This window comes from Lissotriton helveticus, chromosome 3_1 (genome assembly GCF_964261635.1).
Source record: "Lissotriton helveticus chromosome 3_1, aLisHel1.1, whole genome shotgun sequence".
Lineage (NCBI taxonomy): Eukaryota > Metazoa > Chordata > Amphibia > Caudata > Salamandridae > Lissotriton > Lissotriton helveticus.
Genome location: NC_136061.1, coordinates 1075290421 through 1075313910, shown reverse-complemented (window position 1 = coordinate 1075313910; position 23490 = coordinate 1075290421). Strand labels below are relative to the sequence as shown.

General features: G+C 49.9%; 1 protein-coding gene across 4 annotated transcripts in view; it reads right to left on the bottom strand.

The window, feature by feature from the left end:
• COBLL1 (cordon-bleu WH2 repeat protein like 1) overlaps positions 1 to 23490 on the bottom strand; it is a 771108-nt gene that overhangs the window by 393395 nt on the left and 354223 nt on the right. Inside the window, exon 1 of one of the 4 annotated variants that reach the window (XM_078681639.1) lies at positions 3845 to 3911. The exons of the other annotated variants lie outside the window; for them this stretch is intronic. The gene's annotated coding sequence lies outside the window, so the exon portion shown is untranslated. Of the gene's footprint in view, positions 1 to 3844; positions 3912 to 23490 lie in introns of those variants that run through there. 4 annotated transcript variants of the gene reach the window in all.

The following is a 23490-nucleotide window of genomic DNA, read 5'->3' as shown; positions in this document are numbered from 1 at the left end:
AAAATCACACGTTTTCTTGGACCTCATTGTTGAAGCCAGGATTAGAACAGAGCAATCCAGCCAGTAGACTCGATCTCTTTGGTGTGAATAGATGGATGGATGGACTGCCTTAGCCCACTTGAGTGCCTGTCCTAAACATCCACCCCAGTATTTCCAACTCACTGAAGCACTCGGATGCCAATCAACCACTCATCCAGAACTTTTACGCCTCGCCACTTTCAGATGTCACCAGCCGCCACTGCATTTTGTGTAAAAAATAAATGAATTAAGTCCCAAACCCCTTGTTTTGGGTTTTGTCTTCAGATAAAAAAATGCTGACTGGCCTGCATACTGCCAGGACATAGCAGGCAATCCTATCATTGCACATTTAGGAATATAACAACAACTGTTGACCCACAGAGGTAGACAAAGAGGAGAGAAACATTAAGGTGTTGAGAATGAGCAGAATTGGGGGAGGGAATGGGGATGACCAGAAAGGAAGTGTAAAGGGAGAATGGTAGTGTCTGAGAGCATAAAAGAATGATGGGAGCTTTGCGGCAACCTTGCCCAGCAGATTACAAATTCAACACTGTAAATACATCCACGATTACACATTTGAAGGCCTCGCTGTAAAAGGGAATGGTTTGAGTAAAAATCTCAAACTACCCAACAAAATATTTCTTAAACAAAGGTTTCAAAACAAATGTAAAAATGTAAAGGACAAAAATTAAAATTAGATTCTCATTTCCAATATCTAGTCAGTAAATTCTTTGGGAAAAAAAATATTTGTTAAAGGAGAAAATTAGATTACGGAGTCCATGTTACTGTTTAACAATAACTACCGAAGTTATACACTACACAAGTAAACTTTAAAATGTAAAACGATCGGTAACTAATTTAAACAGATTAGCATGAAAGGGCTACTTATTGGAAAATGTCAACTCTAAAGCACGAATACACAAGAAAGGTTAACAAACATTGCTAATTCCAAAGTCCTGGCATGTTTCTGGTGTCTGGTTTCTGTCAGCTATTCTGCAACCAGCAGGGATCAAAGTGCGGTTGGCTTTTACTGAGGATAGAAGATACAAAATCAAAACAAACAGATATCCAGAATATGTCCTTACCTATTCGGATATGCCGAATATGTGGTTTGCATTTCCGGGACAAGTTATTATCCCACAGCACAATCACTAAATGTTCCTGGGTTAACGATCAAGACTGGATACACGAAAAAAGATCAGCTACTTTTTCAACCCATAAATATTTATGTGGCTTTGTGCAGCTGTGAATAAATAGTTAGTGTACATAATATGTGCCTTCCTAAATTGATGCTGCAAATATGGAGAGGTATAGGAGAAATCGATTTACCTTCATCTAGGAAAAACTACACGACAAAGGTAGCTCCCTTAAATATTAAAAACAATAGAAAATCATGAGTTTCTGTTGATCTAGAATTCCAACGACTTGTAATACAACCATGATATTTAAAAACGTAGTCGCCCACAGTGACAAGAGACCTGTCCTTCAGCAATGCCCTTAACAGAGCAACAATGTCCTAAAGGAATGAACACAGCAGAGAATTGGGACTGGGTAGCAGCAAATCCTTCGGAACAGGACCACAAATGTTTGCTCTTATTAAAAAGTAAGTACTTCATCGACATGGATGCTGGTCTTTCATAACAGGAATTATGCTTAAGATCTGCTTCCATTTCAGATCAGTCTCCAAGAGTGGCACTCAGGACTGCCACCCAAAAAAGCAGGAACCAAAAAAATCATTCAGAATACCACATTATACTCCTCACTGACCAACCCGATTTCACACCAAATACATTGTTTCACTTTCTGGCTAAGTAAAACAAGCTGCTGAGCACATATGGCCATCCATCTTCCCCCATGTTGTTATCCTAGTATTCCTCTGCTCTCCCCCAGGACCTACTCCCTAAATGTGATCCAGTATTTCATTTGCTTGCTACTAGCACCTACTGTCCGCACTCAATCTGGCGAGGTGCATTCCACATCTTTTCTTTCTAAACCAATCATTCTAATTATGGTTTGCTGGCAAACTGGGAATGAACGCGCAAACCCATTCCCACCCCATGGCCTTTAAAACGGGCTTGCCTCCGCAACTGCATGGAATTGCTCACTACAAAAGATGCAAAAGTTGGTTAGGATTCTTAATTACAAATTTGTTGTGAAGAAACTGTCCATAGAAACTAGGAGATAATAAGGCACTTAAAGATAGGAAAATACCACGTATTTACAGCCATGCAGCTATGTTGTGTTCTATGTAAGAATTTATTTAAGGACAATCGCAAACTTGGTACCAACATTCAATGTCATCAAACGATTTTATTCTCTTCAGGGTGGTTAGGGCCTGGATAGAGATCCTGAGATACAAAAGGCATCACCGTTTAGGTAGGATGGAAATAGAATCCCAATTTCACGTTATGATGCAGGTATAGACAGTAGTCAACTCTGGAAAACACAGTTTTTCATAGGTCAATAAACTGATAACGTTATATTTTTAAATCTATTTCTAATGCTATTTGGAAAAAATCTGGCACCTAACAGAGCTGACAAATTAATTTAATGAATCTTAGCAAGTGATATGTCTATGACAATTTCGGCTAGCTTTACTTTTCTTTTTAACTTAGAATAAAACCATTACTGACTCCATCACATCTTCTGTATTTTTATTTTTAACAGTCCCATCGTTAATTCGGGATTATGTATACATTTGAGAATGCATCCATCTGTGAGGTGTGTAACTGCACTTTTACACTAGTGGTGTTCAGTCGTGTAACACAAAATAAAGCTCCCACTCCTGCAAAATGTAATGAGGGGTCGAGTCTCGCATTACCTACATATACACATTGGCCTTGGCAGAATGAGAGGCCCTGAATGAGAGACCCTGAATGATCGCCCCCCCCACAGGGACATTCCTTACGCCCCTATTGGGGTGGAACGTGGTATGAGTATTCCCCGATAGTCTTCTGATAACGTCTCCAGGAGAAGGGGTTGCCAAGGAAGTCAGAGGGTTTAGGAATGCAAGCCTTGGGTGTAACTGCAGAATCTGCCTTCTCCTGACAGCTAAGCGCTAAACTAATAGGCATCTATGAACCCCTTTGAAAAGAACAAGCAACCACCGACATTAGCAAATCACAGTCCAAGTTGGGAGGAGAGCCCGGTGGGGCCATGTTTTAAAAGGTGCAACATTTTCAAAGGACATTGTTTAAAGGCAGAACATCCGGTGGGTTTGAACTTCTTCAGTTCTAAATTAGCATGCAAATCCATAATAAAAGAGTCTAGCGTGCGGTCGCCTGAAATGAGCGGTTTCTTTTATGCCAGGCAGCACCTGCTGAGGTACTTAACGCGAGGGCTGCTGTGTGTGCACAACACTGTGTGCAAGATAACCTCAGTGCCATAAACAGCACTGCCTGCAGCTCCTCAAAGGCAAGCAACCCTGCACCGGGCGAAGACGGAGAAAGACACACGTCCAGGCAGTAACGCTCGAGCACCCGATGCACAGGCTACTACTTCAGGAGAAACACTCGTGTCAGGAAAACGGTTTCAGACAGTTTGCACACATTCTAAATCTTGTACGTGGGTGATATTAAAATCACCGGTGTGAAAGAAGCCGAAGTTGTGGCACATCCCCCGGTTGCCCTGGGGGGCACACACCTACGCCGACGCTCCCACGAGCACATCACGCGCCGCGACTCCTGCCCTAGCTGCACATTGCCACATAACTTTACTGATACAAAAGCAGTCCTTCGAAATGAATGCACGGATTCTTTCATTCGGGCACTGAAATATCTGAAATCTCGACCAAAAAGTCTTGGAGTCTGAAGGGAAGTTTCCTTACCTGTGCGCCTTCAGCCGCGCGCACCCTCCCGTGAGCCCTTGTGCAGGCTGGCGTCCTTACAAGCAAAAACATGAAAAGGAATGTTTACTGATTAGCTAATGGCCCGCCCTCCCGCGTGACGTCACTAAGCCGGTCTATTTATGGTGCTATAGGAGAGCCTGACTTCACAACCTGCGAAGCAGCGGGGCTCGCGCTTGCTCTGGAGCCTTTGGGGCTCGCGCTTGAACTGCAGGTCACTGGAAACAACATTTCCGGAAGTCCCTTTACCTGAGCACTTATTAGCGACTCGTGGTAAAGAAATTTTAAGGATATTTCCATATAGAGATTCAAATGCGAGCTTCTTATACACTGTTAATATAAGCTGACCAGGCGTAACATGCATGGTACGCCTAGTCAGCTTATATTAACAGTGTATAAGAAGCTCGCATTTGATTTGCTCCACTTACCGGGTCCATGAGGGGCGATTGCTGGCCACAGTGAGTCACCGTTGTGCTGATCAGATTGGTGCTCCAATTAACTTGTGCATGCCAGGCGGGTGTATACAGTTCAAAATGCCCTGCTGTGCCTGCTGCCCAGCTGCTGTCAGTAATGCTGCCATGCCCTTGCAGCACAGCAGTTAGAGTGCAGGCAGTTTTTAAAGTGGCAGAACAACAAATGCAAACCAGCAACAGACAATGACTTCAGTTGGTGGTGGGCCCTGACCACAAGAATATCAAATGCAGGATTTTAGTTCAGGGCGAGCAGATTAAGGAAAGCACGCTACGCACATTTACTCTGCTCTATGACATCATGGAAAGTTTTGTCTGAACTTTTCTAGCCTGCCTCAACCTCAGCCGCAATTATCCAATGGAAATGACGCGTGATAGGCAGGCGTGCACTGCTGACATCCCGAACGTGATGATGACGCACAGTCAACATGCCTGAGCCAGGGAGGGCCAGCATGTGAAGACATATAAGGGAGACACCAAAGGAGTACAGGTACATTTATTGTTAAAAAATACCGGGCATGGGGCTTTCCTCGAAGAAGTCCCCTTTTTAGGCTCAGTTGGTCCAAAAGAACAAAGACAACGAGTCCCAGAATGCGCCAAATTGAAAAACTAAGAAAAAAACAGGACTTGAAAACGAAGTCCCTAGTGGCACGAAGCCATCTGGAAACATGATGTTATTGGTTGTTGCTACACAACTTTCCTTTCTGGTTATTTAATTATGTTATTTCACTCCCGCAATATTCACACGGTTGATGTTGCAATCGCATACTAAATAGCTACAGCAATAGAGCTGGTTCCAGTGGTCACTGCCTCTGTAAGGGATCCCGGATGTGATGCACAGTGGTAACTAACGCCACTAGTTCATATCGCCACGTTTTCTTACCGAGAAACTCCCCTTTTCCATGGAAGAGGTAAGAGTAAGAGTAATAGATCTTTATTTCAGAAATGGGAGTAGATAAATGCATCATTCTAAGTTAACAATAGTGAGTGAATTAGTGGGACTCCCAGTAAATTACTTACCCTCCCTGTTTCAAACATTGTAAATACACATGTAATGGCAATGCAAATAAGTGAACTGCAATATCATTGTACAATTAACGGAGGGTGTATTAATGTAAAGAGTACTGCACTGTCCCCTGCACAACCGCTGTTGTTCAGTGCTGTATCTAGGCTTTCAGGGCACAAGTCAGAGGTACACACAGGTACACGGTACACAGCGTCCACCCACTATTTTCACAGAGTGGATGCTGTCTACCGTGCCAGGAATTTGGGACCCACTGAAAAAAGCTGAACTTATCTTGGTGTAATTTTCATATACAGGGAGACGTTCAGCAGCGCCTGGACGTTGTTCTACATCGTCAGGTTGCCATCAATGTGAATGCCCAGGCTTTTAACTGCTGCTGCAGGTTCTGGGGGCACCCCCAGTTCCCTTGGCCAGAACAAGTCATTCCATGGGTTGCCAGAGATGGTAATTGGCAACATCTCGGTTTTGTCTGGGTTGATTTTCAGGGAATTGGCAGACATCCAGTTAGCTGTAAATTTTAGGATGTTATGCAGTCTGGCATGCGCACACGGGCAATCTTCAATTTGGATGACGATCTGGGTGTCAACAGCGTAGTTGTAAATTTGACAGTCCATCTGGTTGAGGGCTGAGATCAGTGGCTGCAAATAAATGTTAAATAAAAGAGGTGACAGAGCAGAGCCCTGTGGCACACCACAGGTGATGGCCGCTGAGGTTGAGACCAGATCCGCCAGCTGAACTCTCTGTGATCTCCCTTGTAGGAAGGAGGAGAGCCAGGCATGTGCCGTGCCCTGGATGCCAAAGTCCCTCAACCGCGACAACAGTTGACTATGACACACCGTGTCAAAAGCCGCGGAGAGGTCTAACAGCACCAGGGCACCGGGATTTTTTTTATCTGCTCTACATCTTAGTTCGTCCAAGATGGACAGCATCACCAGCTCCGTGCTGTGATGCGCCCGAAAACCTGCCTGGTTCCGTTCAAGTAGATCATTGTTTTCCAGATGGCTTGAGAGGTATGTAAGAACATGCTGCTCTAACACCTTAGCTAAAAATGGCAACTGAGAAATGGGCCTGAAATTCTTCAGATTCTTAACATCCGCCCCAAGTTTCTTCAGCAGAGGGATCAGACGTGCCTCCTTGAAGGCTGATGGAACCTGTCCTGTTTGCAGCGACCTGTTGAGGAGAGTAAGAACATCTTCCTCAATCCCTGGCAACGCTAGCTTAAACACCCCAGGGGGGCAAGGGTCCATCTGTGAACCCGACTTTACTCGCCCCACGAGACTAGCCAGACTGTCCTCAGTAATCAATGGCAGAGTATCCAGGGGACAATTAACCGACGGGATAACTGGGGTGGTCTGTAAAGGGCAGTCAAGGATTGGAGTAGGCGCGATTTCTGACAGGAGGTCTTCAATTTTGTCAGAGAAAAAATCCTGAAATTTTTGGCAGTCCTCCTGCGTGAACTCAGGGCTCTGCTCTTTATTCTTCCTTAATTCCGTTAGGACTTTAAAGATTTCCTTCTGTGGGTCCCTGGCTTTCACAATCCTATCTTCATAAAATTCAGCTTTCCTGGACAGGATAGCCTGTTGTATAGAGCAAGATCTTGTACATATAGGCTCTGTGCATTCAAGCTGTAGTCTCTCCGCCAGGCTCTCTCAGATTTACGTAGAGCCCTCTTCCTGACCCTAAGGGTTTCATTAAACCATGGGGCCCCTAGCCTTTTATCCACAATTTTCACCCTCCGTGCTGGTGCGACAACATCAATTGCCTTCTTTAATTTATCTGTCAGGTTGTTACAGATGACTTCTAGGTTCTCTTCGGTCTTACTGAGCGGAGTAGAGGTTTGAAGGTGAGCTACCATCTTCTCCTCATTTATATTTTTCCATTTTCTCACTACTTTCCAACCGGCTCCCGGCTTCCCCTAGGTTCACAAACTGGAATCTTCCCCTTCACTAGATAGTGATCTGACCATGCGCAGGGCAGAATAACTACAGGGTCCTGCTCCGGGATTGTCGTCCAGATGAGGTCTAGGGTGTGGCCCCTGTTGTGTGTGGGACCCATCACCTGTTGGACAAAACCAATGGTCATAAGTGCTTCTTCTAGCTGGTTGGCTTGACCCTCTTTCGGGGACTTTTCCCAATGAAAGTTAAAATCTCCCATAATTATCAGTTTACTATAGCGCAAACCGGAAATCCTGGGCCAACTCCAGGAACAGGAACATGGACAATGGCTGCAATGGTGCAAATAATAAAAGAAAGTGCTTCTGAGTATGAGGAGAAAGTCTGCAGTAATGCATATGAAAAGGATAGCATTGCAGTGTTGCAAAGGAGGAGGCTGCAGCAATGTAGTGGTACACAGCCCTTGGAGAATGGCCGTAACTATGCAGTGCAGAAGGGAAAGGGCCACAGAAGTGCAAATCACAGGAAAGAGTCGCAGCGGTGCTAGCATGACGGAAAAGTGTGGCAGTGCTGATCCATAAAGGGGCGACGGTCTCAGTGGTACACTGCCCAAGAATTATGGTCTGCTGTGGTGTAAATCCAAATGCACACAAAAAGGGAAAAAGGGGTCTTATTGTTGAACAACGCAAAGGAAGCAGGGAAATAGCCATAGTGGCACAGAGCACATCTTTATCATATCTACTATTTAGTGGTGCACTATTATCAGAAGCAACCCATACATACAAACGGAGCCCTTAAATATACATTAATTATCACAGTTATGGATGCATTATATTACCTTTGAAACTAACATACACCTCAAGAAGGGGGCGCATGTACTTGCTCCTGGAAACTTTGTGAGACGAAACTTGTGTGCCATGCACCATGGATATCACATTTCTCATTCAATTATAGAAAGATAAGATCGTGTAGGAGTTTACCAAACCACCGCAAGTGGAGAAACAGACCTTCATGCCACAGCGCGCAATTGTAGACATCTCACTACAGCGCCATTCTGTTAGCTGTGGAACTTGATCACCCACATCTTCCGATCTGAAATACAAGCTCACTTTAGTACAATTAGAAGGTTTACCGTTATCAAGAAAACTGAGTCTGACCCGAGGCGGCCCTTTAGGTCATCAGTCACTCCACTAATTAAAGTACTGTGACATAAATGACCCCACCAATTACTGTAAATACACTAACAATAACGGGTGGGAGGGGGCCACAGGGAAATTAAGTGAACTGTGAGGAGAGCTGTGCAGTAAATCTGAACACTTACCTATGGCACGAGCAGCTGGGAGCCGAGATGGCACCGAAGCTGAACAACTGCTTATGACACAGGCAGGAGAAAATAACAAGCAACAAAAAGAGGTGCGGCCGCGAGACGCGCTCTGTGGTGGGGGAGGAGGAGGAGGAGCAATGAAGCGCGAGCAAGACGGAGAGGCGGAGCGAGGCGCGCGCGCTTGTGCGCGTAACCGCACACTCTATGCCTCACAAAGAGCTGTGGTCGGCATTTTAAAGCCCAGTAACTAAAAGTATCGCCAGTGCCGCACATGCGCTGGGTCAGGCGAGACCTGAAAAAAGACTGTGCATTTTTGTAGTGTTTTTTTTTATATGCACCCGTTACCAATTCACATTGTCTGCTGACCTTAGGTGGGGGAATCATTTTTACAAGGGTACAAGACCACATTTATTAGAAGAAATATTCTAAAGGAATAGCAGACATCTATAGCAGAAGGCCATTTCTAATGTACCAGTTGCTTTTGACTCTATTGAAGTGAAAAGACGGGTTGAGGGGGTGATGAGAACCAGAAGTAAAGAAAAGCTTTTAAAGACTGCACCCACCATCCAGAATGAAATGGATGCACTTTTTGATTTAAATGGGCTCAAGGATGTTAGCTAATAGCAGGAAAGTACTTTTGCATCTGACTCCCACATAGTTGCTACATTGTCTCTGAAGATTACATTTTTGTTTAACAGCTAAAACTCTATGTGAGCCACAGCAGATGGATTTCCAAATAAATTAAACTTTCACTAAACATTTGATATGGCAAAGGGGTCAGAGTACTTTTTCAGCTTAAATTGTGCATTTTTTTCAGTTATTCAAGGCTCAAGTCACATGACTACACAAAACAAGATAAGCTTTCAGGAGAGGTGATCATGTGGCCTAGAGACTGCAGCTGCCCACCATGAAACACAGCGAACCCGGTTTGAATCCCTGGGCTCAACACATCGGGAATCCGACAAATCTCCCATTGCATGAAAACAAGTATAATGTAGTCTCAGGTGTTGAGAAGTGCTTGTCTGCCCTCAGTCCTGGATAGCACCATGTAAAAGTGCCAGTAATAAAATGTGGATTCTGCTTGTCAACTCTGCTCTAATTTCATTCCATATGAACTAAGGAAAAATCATTAAGACTTGATGGCAGAAAAAGATAGTCAACTAACTAAGGAAAGTCCGTCTGCGCCTGTCCGCGCCTGGACTCTGCCCAGCGCCAGAGCCTCTGGCCCCCGCTCCCGCCACTACGAGGCCAGCACTCTGCACGCTCTCAACTCCGGACGGAGCCACACCTGCTTCAAGGCCGCCCCGAAATGCACACACGGCCCCTTCACCTGCCGGAACTGCAGTTACACCAGCCTCAGAGCCGACAAACCACCCACCAAGAAAGACCCCAACCACCTCCAATGCATACTACTGAACACCCGCTCCGCACGCAAGCATACCGTCGAGCTCTGGGACCTGCTCGAGACAACATCCCCGGACGTCGCCTTCCTGACAGAGACCTGGTTTAACAACTCCTCCGCACCCGACATCGCCATAGCCATCCCAGATGCCTACAAGATCACCCGCAGAGACCGCACCAATGGAGTCGGAGGAGGAATCGCCATCGTCCACAAGAACAGCATCAGGGTCTAGACTAGCATCGACGACACGCTCAGCACCGCCGAACACATGCATTTCCAGATCCACACAGACCCTAACTCCACCCTAAGAGGCACCCTCGCCAACCGACCCCCGGACCCCGCCCCCAGTTCAGCGACTCCATCGCCGATTTGATCAGCATGCACGCCCTGACCGCCACCGACTACATCCTCCTCGGAGACCTGAACTTTCACCTTGAGAATAACAACACCTCCACAACCCTGATCGATAACCTCGCCAACCTCGGACTGAAGCAACTCGTCACAACGCCCACCCACTCCGCCGGTCACACGCTCGACCCCGTCTTTTCCTCAAGCCTGCACGTCTCTGTCGGCCACACCACCAATCTCCTCTGGACCGACCACCGCTGCATCCAGTTCGCCTTTCAGAAACCCACCACACACCACCACACCCAACAGATCCCCCGCCGCTGCTGGAGCAAAATAACCCTAGACCAACTACACGCATACCTCGCTCTCAGCCCACCTACCGAACCCTCCAACACCGACGACGCTGCCCACAGCCTCAGACGCTGGATCGAGGACTGCGCCAACACCCTCGCCCGGCTGAAGAAACCCCCCCACAGAGACACCAGCAAGATGGGCCAGCTGGTTCACCCCAGAACTCTTAGCCTCAAAGCAAGCCTGCTGGAAACCAGAGAAGGAATGGCACAGTGAACAAACTCCGGACAGCCACGCAGCACACAAGGACGCCATCTGCAACCACAACCACCTCATCAGGGCGGCCAAGAGGACCTCCTTCAAAGACCCCCTTGACAGCAACGCACACAATAGCAAAGAGCTCTTCAGCATCGTGAAGGAAATCTCCAACACCAGCTCCCAACAGCAACGACATCCCGCCGTCGCAAGCCCTGTGCGACTCCCTCGCCACCTTCTTCCACTGCAAGATAGCAGACATCCACGACAGCTTCAACACCAAGACAGCCCAAACAGACAGCAACACAACAGACCCTGCTCAAACCAACGACCACAACCCCCTGCCAGCCTGGGCCAGTGTGAGCATCGATGACAACATCAAGACCAATGGCACAATCCACTCCGGCTCTCCGTCAGACCCATTCCCGCACCACATCTTCAACAGAGCAAGCAGCTCCATCGCACCCCACCTGCGCAACGTCATCAATCTCTCCCTCGAGACCACGACCTTCCCAGAGATCTGGAAACACGCCAAGATCAACGCCCTACTCAAAAAACTTAAGGCAGACCCAAGACACCTCAAGAACTTCCGACCCATCTCTCTGCTCCCATTACCGGCCAAGGACTTCGAGAAAACCGTCAACAGACAGCTAACCCGATACCTCGAAGAAAACAGAATTCTGGACCCTTCCCAGTCAGGGTTCCGCAGCAAACACAGCACCGAGACTGCCCTCATCGCCGCCACCGACGACATCAGGACCCTGCTGGTCAACGGCAAGACCGCAGCACTCATCCTCCTAGACCTATCTGCCGCCTTCAACACCGTCTGCCACCACACACTACGTGCACGCCTCCAAGCCGCAGGGATCCGAGACAAGGCTCTGGATTGGATCACCTCCTTCCTCTCTGGCAGAACCCAGAGCGTCCACCTCCCCCCATTCTGCTCCAAAGCCTCCGAGATCATCTGCGGCATAGCCCAGGGGTCCTCCCTCGGCCCGACGCTGTTCAACATTTACATAGCCCCGCTCGCACATGTAGCCAGACAGCACGACCTCAACATAATCTCCTACGCCGCCGACACTCAGCTGATCCTCTCCCTCACCAAGGACCCCATCACCGCCAAAGCCGACCTCCATGAAGGAATGAAGGGCGTCGCCAACTGGATGAAGACCAGCCGCCTGAAGCTGAACTCGGACAAGACGGAGGTCCTCATCCTCGGATCCAACCCTTCAGCCTGGGACGACTCCTGGTGGCCGATGGCACTGGGGGCAGCCCCGACACCCACCGACCACGCACACAACCTGGGAATCATCCTCAACTCAATGCTCTCAATGACCAAGCAAGTCAACGCTGTCTCCTCCTCCTGCTTCAACACCCTCCGCATGCTCTCCAAGATCTACAGATGGATCCCGACAGATACAAGAAAGCAGCAGCAGACTCGACTACGGAAACGCCCTCTACACGGGAGCCCCGACCAAGATCATCAAACGACTACAACGCATCCAAAATTCCTCAGCACGACTGATCCTCGACGTACCATGCCACGGCCATATCACCCCCCACCTCAGAAACTTGCACTGGCTCCCCATCAACAAGAGGATATCCTTCAAGCTCCTCACCCACGCACACAAGGCACTCCACAAGACCGGACCAGCCTACCTCAACAGACGGCTCTCCTTCTACATCCCCAATAGCCAGCTACGCTCCGCCAACCACTCACTCGCCACCGTCACGCGCATCTGATGAACAACCACCAGTGGGAGATCCTTCTCCGACCTCGCCGCCAAGACATGGAACACCCTCCCACTCAGCCTACGACAGACCCAAGACCTTCAGGAGGATATTCAAGTCAGGGTTCCGCAGCAAACACAGCACTGAGACTGCCCTCATCGCCGCCACCGACATCAGGACCCTGCTGGACAACGGCAAGACAGCAGCACTCATCCTCCTAGACCTATCTGCCGCCTTCGACACCGTCTGCCACCACACACTACGTGCACGCCTCCAAGCCGCAGGAATCCGAGACAAGGCTCTGGATTGGATCACCTCCTTCCTCTCTGGCAGAACCCAGAGCGTCCACCTCCCCCCATTCTGCTCCAAAGCCTCCGAGATCATCTGCGACATAGCCCAGGGGTCCTCCCTCAGCCCGACGCTGTTCAACATTTACATGGCCCCGCTCGCACACGTAGCCAGACAGCACGACCTCAACATAATCTCCTACGCCGACGACACTCAGCTGATCCTCTCTCTCACCAAGGACCCCATCACCGCCAAAGCCGACCTCCATGAAGGAATGAAGGGCGTCGCCAACTGGATGAAGACCAGCCGCCTGAAGCTGAACTCGGACAAGACGGAGCTCCTCATCCTCGGATCCAACCCTGTTCGATCAGTAGCGCCCCCGCCCCCCCCCAGCACCTTGAGACCCTCGCGGGTATGTAGTGCGCTTTACAAATGATGGATTGATTGAACTAATGATTTTGGTGTAATGGCACCGAACGAAACTTGAGAACTCTAGGTCAAACATAGATACCCTGCCTGCCCAAATCATGTGATCCCAGACTAGTGTTTTATTTCACCAAACTACCATTCTGCCAAAATTTGACCTCTTAAGAAAAATTGTTAGCAACTGCACTTATTATTTTACAAATTAAGCACTGGTCCCCCAATTCTTTTTTTAGGACTTGTGTATTGTAGGTTTTACACTATATAAAATACAATATAGATGTAACCAAAATGCAGAACTACAGCTGTAGACAGAGAATATTAATTGTAATAAAAACTACTGCCAGCATTCAAGATCTTATATGATTGTTAATGGGTCTGTTCTCCCCCTCTTGATCTATAATGTTTTCATGATGTCATATCAGCAGAATGCAAAACTAGCTATCCTGTACGCCACCTGCAAGCGGTTAGGAATCATGCCACCTTAATGAGATGAAATCAAAGATGACCACAGTGGCTTACAAAGCATTTCAAACGTTTGGCTTCCTCTGCAATTGCACAACTCGCTTTTATTCCAAAAAGGTAATAAGTCAGTGGAGAAGAGAGGACTGGTCAGTTGAAATCTTCAGCATAGGTTTACGGTTTAGTTACGTGTAGACAACTTTTTTGTGTGCAGCTACAGTGGTTCAATCAATCAATCAATCAATCAATCATAACATTTATATAGCGCACTACTCACCCGGCAGGGTCTCAAGGCGCTTGGGGGAAGGGGTCCGCTATTGCTCGAACAGCCAGGTCTTGAGTTGTCTCCTGAAGGCGAGATGGTCCTGGGTCAGCCGGAGATGGATGGGGAGGGAGTTCCATGTCTTGGCAGCCAGGTAGGAGAAGGATCTACCTCCGGCGGTGGCTCTTCGGATGCGTGGTACGGTGGCGAGGGCGAGGCTTGTAGAACGTAGCTGGCGGGTGGGCGTGTAGAAGGTCAGGCGGTCGTTGAGGTACTTGGGGCCCAGGTCGTGGAGAGACTTGTGTGCGTGGGTGAGGAGCCTGAACGTGATCCTCTTGCTGACATGGAGCCAGTGCAGGTCCCTCAGGTGGCTGGAGATGTGGCTGCGTCGGGGGATGTCCAGGATGAGTCGGGCGGAGGCGTTCTGGATGCGTTGGAGTCTTTTCTGTAGCTTGGCTGTGGTTCCGGCGTAGAGGGTGTTTCCGTAGTCCAGTCGGCTGGTGACGAGTGCCTGGGTGACCGTCTTCCTGGTTTCGGTCGGGATCCATCGGAAGATCTTGCGGAGCATGCGTAGGGTGTTGAAGCCTGATGAGGAGACGGCGTTGACTTGTCTGGTCATCGAGAGGGAGGAGTCCAGGATGAAGCCCAGGTTGCCTGCGTGGTCTGTTGGCTTGGGAGTGGTGCCCAGGGCGGGGGGCCACCAGGAGTCGTCCCAAGCGGAGGGCGATGGTCCCAGGATGAGGACTTCCGTCTTGTCTGAGTTCAGTTTCAGGCGGCTGTTCTTCATCCACTCGGTGACGTCTTTCATCCCTTCGTGTAGGCTCGTTCTGGCTGTGGCGGGATCTCTGGTGAGGGAGAGGATCAGTTGGGTGTCGTTGGCGTAGGAGATGATGTTGAGGTTGTCTTGGCGTGCGATGGCTGCAAGAGGTCTCATGTAGACGTTGAAGAGGGTGGGGCTGAGTGATGATCCTTGCGGTACGCCGCAGATGACTTCGGTGGCCTCGGAACGAAACGGGGGGAGGCGGACTCTCTGTGTTCTTCCGGCGAGGAACGAGATGATCCACTCCAGTGCCTTCTCTTGGATACCGATGTTGCTGAGGCGTTGAACTAGGGTGCGGTGGCATACAGTGTCGAACGCTGCAGAGAGGTCCAGGAGGATGAGGGACGCTGTTTCCCCGTTGTCGAGCAGGGTTCTGATGTCGTCGGTGGCTGCGATGAGGGCGGTCTCGGTGCTGTGGTTGGCTTGGAAGCCGGACTGCGAGGGGTCGAGGGATCCGTTCGTCTCGAGGAAGGCTGTAAGCTGTCTGTTGACGGTCTTCTCGATGACTTTGGAGAGCGAGATGGGGCGGAAGTTCTTGAGGTCGGTGGGGTCCGCTGTTGGTTTCATCAGTAGGGCGTTGAGCTCGGCATGCTTCCAGCTCTCCGGGAAGGTGGCGGTGTTGAAGGAGGTGTTGATGACGTCCCGGAGTTGGGGTGCGATGATGGAGTCGGCCTTGTTGAAGACGTGGTGGGGGCAGGGGTCGGTTGGAGATCCGGAGTGGATGGTGTTCATCGTGCGGGCTGTGTCTTCGGTGGTCACCGTGGTCCAGGTGCGGAGGGTGGCGGTGGGGGGCGTTGATTCGACGGTTGGGTGCGTGGATGGTGCGCTGAAGCTGTTGTGGATGTCGGCGATCTTGCGGTGGAAGAACGAGGCGAGAGACTCGCAGAGATCTTGTGAAGGAGTGATGTTGTTGTTGCCGGTGCTGGGGTTGGAGAACTCCTTGACGATGCTTTAGAGTTCCTTGCTGTCGTGGGCGTTGTTGTCCAGTCGTTCCTTCAGTGATTTCTTCTTGGTGGTGCGGATAAGCTGGGTGCTTGCGGGTGGCGTGTTTGAGGGCGGTCATGTTGTCTGTGGTCTGTTCGAGGAGCCAGGCTTTCTCGAGGGTGCGGCAGTTTTTCTTGGAGTCCTTGAGTTCGTCCGTGAACCAGGAGGCTTTCTTGCTTCTGGGTCTGCTTGGAGGGTTCTTTAGTGGCGCGAGGTCGTCGGCGCAGGCGGTCAGCCACTGCGTGAGGTTGCGAGCTGCTTCGTTGGGGTTCGTTGTGCTGGCGGGTGGGTTCTGGCTGAGGGAGGTGGTGAGCTGCTCGGCGGTGATCTTGCTCCAGCTCCTGTGAGGAACCTGTTGCGGGTGGTGGTGTGTCGTGGTTCTTCTGAAGCTGAAGTGGACGCAGCTGTGGTCGGTCCAGTGAAGTCCGGTGGAGTGGCTGAAGGTGATGTGCTTGCTGGATGAGAAGACGGGGTCAAGCGTGTGGCTGGCGTAGTGGGTGGGGGTGTTGACCAGTTGCTTGAGTCCGAGGTTGGCGAGGTTGTCCAGCAGGTCGGCGGTGTTGCGGTCCTTGTTGTTCTCCAGGTGGAAGCTGAGATCCCCTAGGAGGATGTAGTCTGCGGAGGGCGTGCGGGCTGATGAAGTCCGTGATGTCTTCGCTGAATTGTGTGCGTGGTCCCGGGGGTCTGTAGACGAGGGTGCCTCTGAGGGTCGTCTTTGGGTCGGTTTTTATCTGGAAGTGGAGGTGCTCGGCAGCGGCGAAGGTGTCGTTGGAGTCAGTCGTGATGCGGATGGTGTTCTTGTGTACGATGACGATGCCTCCTCCAGTCTGGTTGACGCGGTCTCTCCGGATGATCTTGTATCCGTCTGGGATGGCGATGGCGATGTTGGGTGCGGAGGAGGCGTTCATCCAGGTTTCTGTGAGGAAGGCGACGTCTGGTGAGGTTGTGTCGAGCAGGTTCCAAAGTTCGATGGCGTGTCTGTGGATGGAGCGGGTGTTGAGCAGGATGTACTTGAGGTGGCTGTTGTTGGTGCTCGGCTTGGTGGCTGTGGTGCAGGTCCAGAGGCAGGTGAACTTGCAGGCTTGACAGGTGAAGGGTCCGTGGGTGCGTCTCGGGGTGACTCGGTGGCAGGCTCTTGTTCGGTTGGGTTTGAGTGCGATGAGGGTGGCGGCGTCGTAGGTCCGTCGGGGGCCAGGGGTCCTGGCGCTGGGCGCGGGCCAGGCGCGGACGGGCGCAGACGGGCTTGCCTTTGGCGCGCCTTCGGCGCACAATCGGCGCGCCCGCTGCGCATGCACGCGCGGACTCTGCTATAAAGGGAGAGTAGGGGGGCGAGGGAGGAGCAGCTAGGAGGCGGGAGCGGGGTGGCGAGTGGGGGGAGCTGGAGGGAGCGGGGGTGGGGCCGCGGGGAGCAGCGGCAGGGAGCGGGGTGGGGCAGGGAACAACGGTGGACGATGGTGCAGGAACTTACAGGGCACACACGAGAGAGTGAGAAACAGCAGAAAAATGAAACAATGAGGAACAAGCAGGCACAGGGACAGTCAGGGACAACAAGCAGGCACAGGGACAGTCAGGGACAACAAGCAGGCACAGGGACAGTCAGGGACAACTTACAGCATACAAGTTACAGGGCAACACGAGAACCGAGGAAACGCGGAAACAACGAGAAGCGGCAGCAGAGATACCGCTTGCAACACAGGGACAGGGGCAAAACCAAGGCAGGGGCAGTCTTGACTCGGCTCAGCAGCGGCGGTGGCAGCGGGAGGAGAACGGGCACACTCGGGGTGGCCACGCGGCAGGAGGAGCGACCGGACTGACCAGGTCAGGTCAGGTCAGGTCACAGCTCCTTGCCCCGTGAGCCTCTCCTTAAATGCTTTAGTGGGAGGGAGGAGCAGCTGGGAGCAGGGTGGCGAGTGGGGGGGGGGAGCGTGCGGGGATGCTGGAGGGGGTGGGGGTGGGGCCGCGGGGGAGCAGCGGCAGGGAGCGGGGTGGGGCAAGGAACAACGGTGGACGATGGTGCAGGAACTTACAGGGCACACACGAGAGAGCGAGAAACGGCAGAAAAATGAAACAATGAGGAACAAGCAGGCACAGGGACAGTCAGGGACAACAAGCAGGCACAGGGACAGTCAGGGACAACAAGCAGGCACAGTGACAGTCAGGGACAACTTATAGCATACAAGTTACAGGGCAACACGAGAACCGAGGAAACGCGAAAACAACGAGAAGCGGCAGCAGAGATACCGCTTGCAACACAGGGACGGACAGGGGCAAAACCAAGGCAGGGGCAGTCTTGACTCGGCTCAGCAGCGGCGGCGGCAGCGGGAGGAGAACGGGCACACTCGGGGTGGCCACGCGGCAGGAGGAGCGACCGGACTGACCAGGTCAGGTCAGGTCAGGTCACAGCTCCTTGCCCCGTGAGCCTCTCCTTATATGCCTTAGTGGGAGGGAGGAGCAGCTGGGAGGCGGGAGCGGGGTGGCGAGTGGGGGGGAGCGTGCGGGGATGCTGGAGGGAGCGGGGGTGGGGCCACGGGGGAGCAGCGGCAGGGAGCGGGGTGGGGCAGGGAACAACGGTGGACGATGGTGCAGGAACTTACAGGGCACACACGAGAGTGCGAGAAACGGCAGAAAAATGAAACAATGAGGAACAAGCAGGCACAGGGACAGTCAGGGACAACAAGCAGGCACAGGGACAGTCAGGGACAACAAGCAGGCACAGGGACAGTCAGGGACAACTTACAGCATACAAGTTACAGGGCAACACGAGAACCGAGGAAACGCGAAAACAACGAGAAGCGGCAGCAGAGATACCGCTTGCAACACAGGGACAGTCAGGGACAGGGGCAAAACCAAGGCAGGGGCAGTCTTGACTCGGCTCAGCAGCGGCGGCGGCAGAGGGAGGAGAACGGGCACACTCGGGGTGGCCACGCGGCAGGAGGAGCGACCGGACTGACCAGGTCAGGTCAGGTCACCTGCCCCTAAGAGTGGTCTCAAATAGGATTTTCACTTATCACAAAAGACCAATTTCTACCTTTTAGGGTGTCCGTGACTACATTTCTGGTCTTTTCTTTTAACTTATGATCTTATTTGATTTAGATTCACACACCTCACCTGTTTGCAGTTATTTGAAGGTGAGAAGCCTATGAGGGGATAAGTATCCATTATCACATGGAACGAGGTGATAACCATACTCTCTCACCAAACTTCATGGGTGAGGGCTTTAACTTGCACCACTAAGGAGGGAGCCCGCTCTTATTACTTGCTCTTAATCTGACATCTAAACTGCTAAGGGAGATCATTTGAGAGGCTTCATTAGAGAACACCACTGGGGCCAAAGGGACAAGCGGTCAGATTCAGTCCTGTAGGTGCTCCAATGTCTCTGTACTCCCAGATGAGTTTTTCTCTGGCGTTACAGTGCAGCTGAAGATATGCGTAGAGTGAATTCAGGCTCCAGCAAGAGAAGCATTTCTTTCTTAACTCCTATTGTCTGCTAAGGTGCATCAATCCAGCTTCTAAGGAGAGATTGTATTGCAATGCATGAGGGACAATTTTACATCTCAAAAGATCTCAAAAAATGAATTGGCACACATTAAATTCTTTAACTCATATCCACTGAGTTCAGAAAACAATCATTTTTTTAATCTGTAGCAGGCTTTCTATATTTTAGTTAAAGATTGAAAATGCAAGCCATCTCTGTCAGGCTGGGCAGTGCGAAGTCATAAATATCTCTCATTTCCATTTCAGCGGTTGCTAGCTGCAAGGGCAGCTGTACACATCATTCAAAGTGAATCCTGGTTATGGAAATTACCCTGCTCTCTACGCGTGAAAGAGCTGATAAGCAACGTCAGAGTCTTACATGTGAAAAACTATGAAGGACGTACCTTCACTCTGCACTGGAGAGGAAGACAGGGACATTAGAGACTTGTAAATAAGGCTGCAAAATCTGCACAACTCCCAACTACAAGGATGAGTTGTGGGTTATGGCTTGGAGGAAGTTGGGGCAGGATTGTTCTTCCATGAGAAGGACAAATCCAGTAAAACAGGAAGCCAGGCAGGGGCAGGAAATGCTTCTCCATCTTCAAGCAACACCACTAAAACCAGACTGGAAATCCTTTAAAAAGAATACTACAAACTTTGAGATGGTTGGTAGAAGGGATTTGTGATAAGTTTATATTACACACATTTGTACTGGGTTAACCATAAGTTCCGGCTCTTAATTGAAACCTGGCATATTTAATCAGTTAAAAGAAAAAATAAATATTTGTGCCAAACGAAATCTATTCCACAAAAGGGGCAGTACAATATTAGTTCACATATCTTGCAAACAAACATAAAGGAAACTATCATTTAGCTTACATGTCTTCAGCATACGAAATATAGCTTGAAACGATGGATACAAGATATAAAATGCTAAAAATTAATGTATTTAAAGGCAGGGCTGAGGCTTTAGAACACAATTTTATGTGTTTCGTTGTGCACTTTGCAATGTTTGTATTAGTCTTATTCTCCTATGTTGGCAAGCAGTGGCGGCTGCTACCTGGAAGCAGCAATGGGGAGGGTGGTGGGAAGAGGCAGGAGGAGGGGGATAAAAAAACACTTACCTCCCGACCAGCCGGCCGCCGCCTCTCCTAGATCGTCCGGAGGGGTGGGCATGTTGTTCATGCAGTCTGTAATGCAGCCTGCATGGAGAACTCTGTATATGCGCATGACAGTTTTGGGCGGACCGAGAGGGCCGGCCAAGCACTCATGCTCACAGAAGGAGTGCAAACCACTCCTACCCCTGCTCTGCGACCAGCCCTGCCCCACAAAGACAGCATCGAGGAAAACTAAAATGATAATAACCTCGAGTTATTATCATTTTATTTGTCCTTTTTTCCCCTTTTTTTACACTGCAAAAAGGAGTGGTGCGACACTCCTCCGCCTTAGCAGAGGAGCCGCCACTGTTGGCAAGAACAAAAGACAATTTAACTAACTATTCAAGCTACAGTCAAGCAAAATACTCAGAGCATTTTCTCTAGATATTCTAGTCTAAGTCTAATTCCAGAAATGTGTGAAATTCTTCAACAATAAACGGCATATGGGATTCGTTGCTCCACAGCATAGCAGCCTGCATTCCATTTAACCGACACAAAACTGATGCTTCAAGTGTCTGGGAGTGCGAGGTACCAAACACACTTGTAAGGAAGGAATCTCGTCGTTCACATTTTAAAAAAATTCCTTTTGGATGTTCCCTCCAGCTGCACACGCCTGGAATCTACATGATAATTTCGAGTATAAATACAGTTTTAAACCTGATATAGAATCAATACTACACTGTTTTCGCTTTGTGGACACCATTTACACTGACCTTTTTTATTTACTAACTATATGTCTCGTTCTCCCCCACTGTGATTATCAGTATTCCGAATTATGCTAATTTCCCTTTATTGGTGGGTGGCTCTTTTCTTTCTTTCCTTGCAAATATGATTGTATCTATACTTGCTAAAATATTAAGAGTCGGATATCGCTAATCAAAAACAAATTAAATGTTACTTTTTTTAAATCTAGTATGTCTTTCTGCTCCCTTCAAACTTCACAGTTGTTTTCATGTTGCGCCCCTTAAATTAATCAGAAATATCTTTAAATTAACTGTGAGCCCCATTGTGCCCACAACTCTAAAAAAACTCAAAATAGCAGGAAAGTAAAAGTTCAGGCGCTCCTCTGTTTAGAACTCCCACTTTCTCACAAGCATGGTGTTGTGATGGGTACTGGAAATGAATCTCCAAACGCAGGACGGAGATGAAAGGTGATTTATTCAAGGAAGAAACCTGGCATCCGACTGCCTTGACGATCCAGCAACAACTGCCAAGGATCGAGCGTCGTAAGCCTTACATTCTAAAGAACACCTAAGATGCACAATTCCAGAATGAGGTAATGTAAGATTATTGGGAGAACAAGAATCAAAGGAAATAAGGTAAGTGAAATAAGCAACATCACAACACATGGCTAGGCCAACGGATATGATGGAATGGGAAGCAGCAGGTGGTTTGCCAGATATTACAGACTCAGCATGCAAATGAATTCTTTGTCTCACTCCGCTATTTTAATATTGCACCCTAGGGTCGGCAAGAATGAAACCGGGGCCTTCAAGATGCCTGTAGCCTTTTAACAAAGAGGTCTAGGAAGTTATATGTTATATATAGATGTATATCGCGCACTGCTACTCAAGAGTGTCCTGGCGCGTTGGGGGAACAGTGACATCGCAGACTGGGGAGGCTACGCAGCTTGTTTGAACATATATGTTTTCAAGAGTTTTTTGAAGGTGGTTAGTTCCCTCGTGTGTCTTAGCGCATCAGGCAGAGCATTCCACATGGTAGACGCTTTTACCACCAGGGACTGACCTCCCAGGCGTGCTCTACGGAACCTACGGATTACCAGCCGCCTTTGCGCAGCGGAGCGCAGGTTGCGGGTCGGGAGGTAAAACGCAAATCTAGCACTCAGGTAGGAGGGCAGGGACCATGTAGGGCTTTATGGGCTAAGACCAAGGTTTTAAAGCGCACTCGTTGAGCAACCGGGAGCCAGTGCAGGTCGTCCAGCTGTTTGCGGACACTTAGTCTCCTCGGGATGTCAAAGAGGAGCCTGACCGCAGCGTTCTGCACAACCTGTAATTTCCCCAAGAGAAAACCAGGAGTGCCAATGTAGAGGGTATTAGCATAGTCAAGGTGTGAGAGTATAAGCGCCCTGGCTACAGCCTCCTTAGCTGCGTGGGAAAGAAAAGGGAAGAACTTCCTGAGGGCTTTAAGTGTACCAAAGCATGCTCCGGAGAGTCGTGTGATCTGTTCGCGAAAACTCAGGTCGGCTCCGAACCAGATCCCCAGGTTCTTGGCTACACCACAGTCCCCTTTAGGACAGGGGAACCCCTTGGGCCATAGGGATTCCCCGAATGACACCGGGAATTGGCCATATAGGAGTACTTCTGATTTGTCCTCGTTGCATTTCAGGCTTGCCTGTGCCAGCCATACAAACACCGAAGATAAGCATCGCTGAGCCTCATCCGTCCGGAGGTCATCACCCTTCCAGGTGAAGAGGAGCTGGGTGTCATCGGCATAGGCCATAAGTTTGGCACCCATCCTCTCCGCCAGATATATGAGGGGGGTCAAATATACGTTGAAAAGCAGGGGGCTCAATGTCGACCCCTGCTGGACCCCTGTGGCCACTTCACTGCTGGATGAATAAATGGGGGGCATCCACACGTGTTGGGACCAGTCTTCCAAAAAAGCCTTAACCCAGGTAAGGGCCATGTCCGTAATACCAATATCCGACAGCCTGGCGAGTAGCTGGAGGTGGGGTACCGTGTCAAACGCAGCAGAAAGATCCAACAGGATCAATGCCGCCCTGCTGCCTCCGTCCAGACATTCTCTGATGGCCTCCGCGATCTCCACCAACGCTGTCTCGGTGCTGAATGATGTTCTAAACCCAGATTGAGCAGGGGGTAGTGCCCCGGAAGATTCAACAAATTTCTCCAGCTGTCTGAAGGCCACCTTTTCGTACACCTTGGCCAGGGCTGGGAGTAGAGAGATGGGGCGGTAGTTGGACAATAGGAGCGGGACAGCCGTGGGCTTCTTGATAAGGGGAAGGAGTTTAGCGCGTTTCCATTGTAGGGGCATTATACCTGA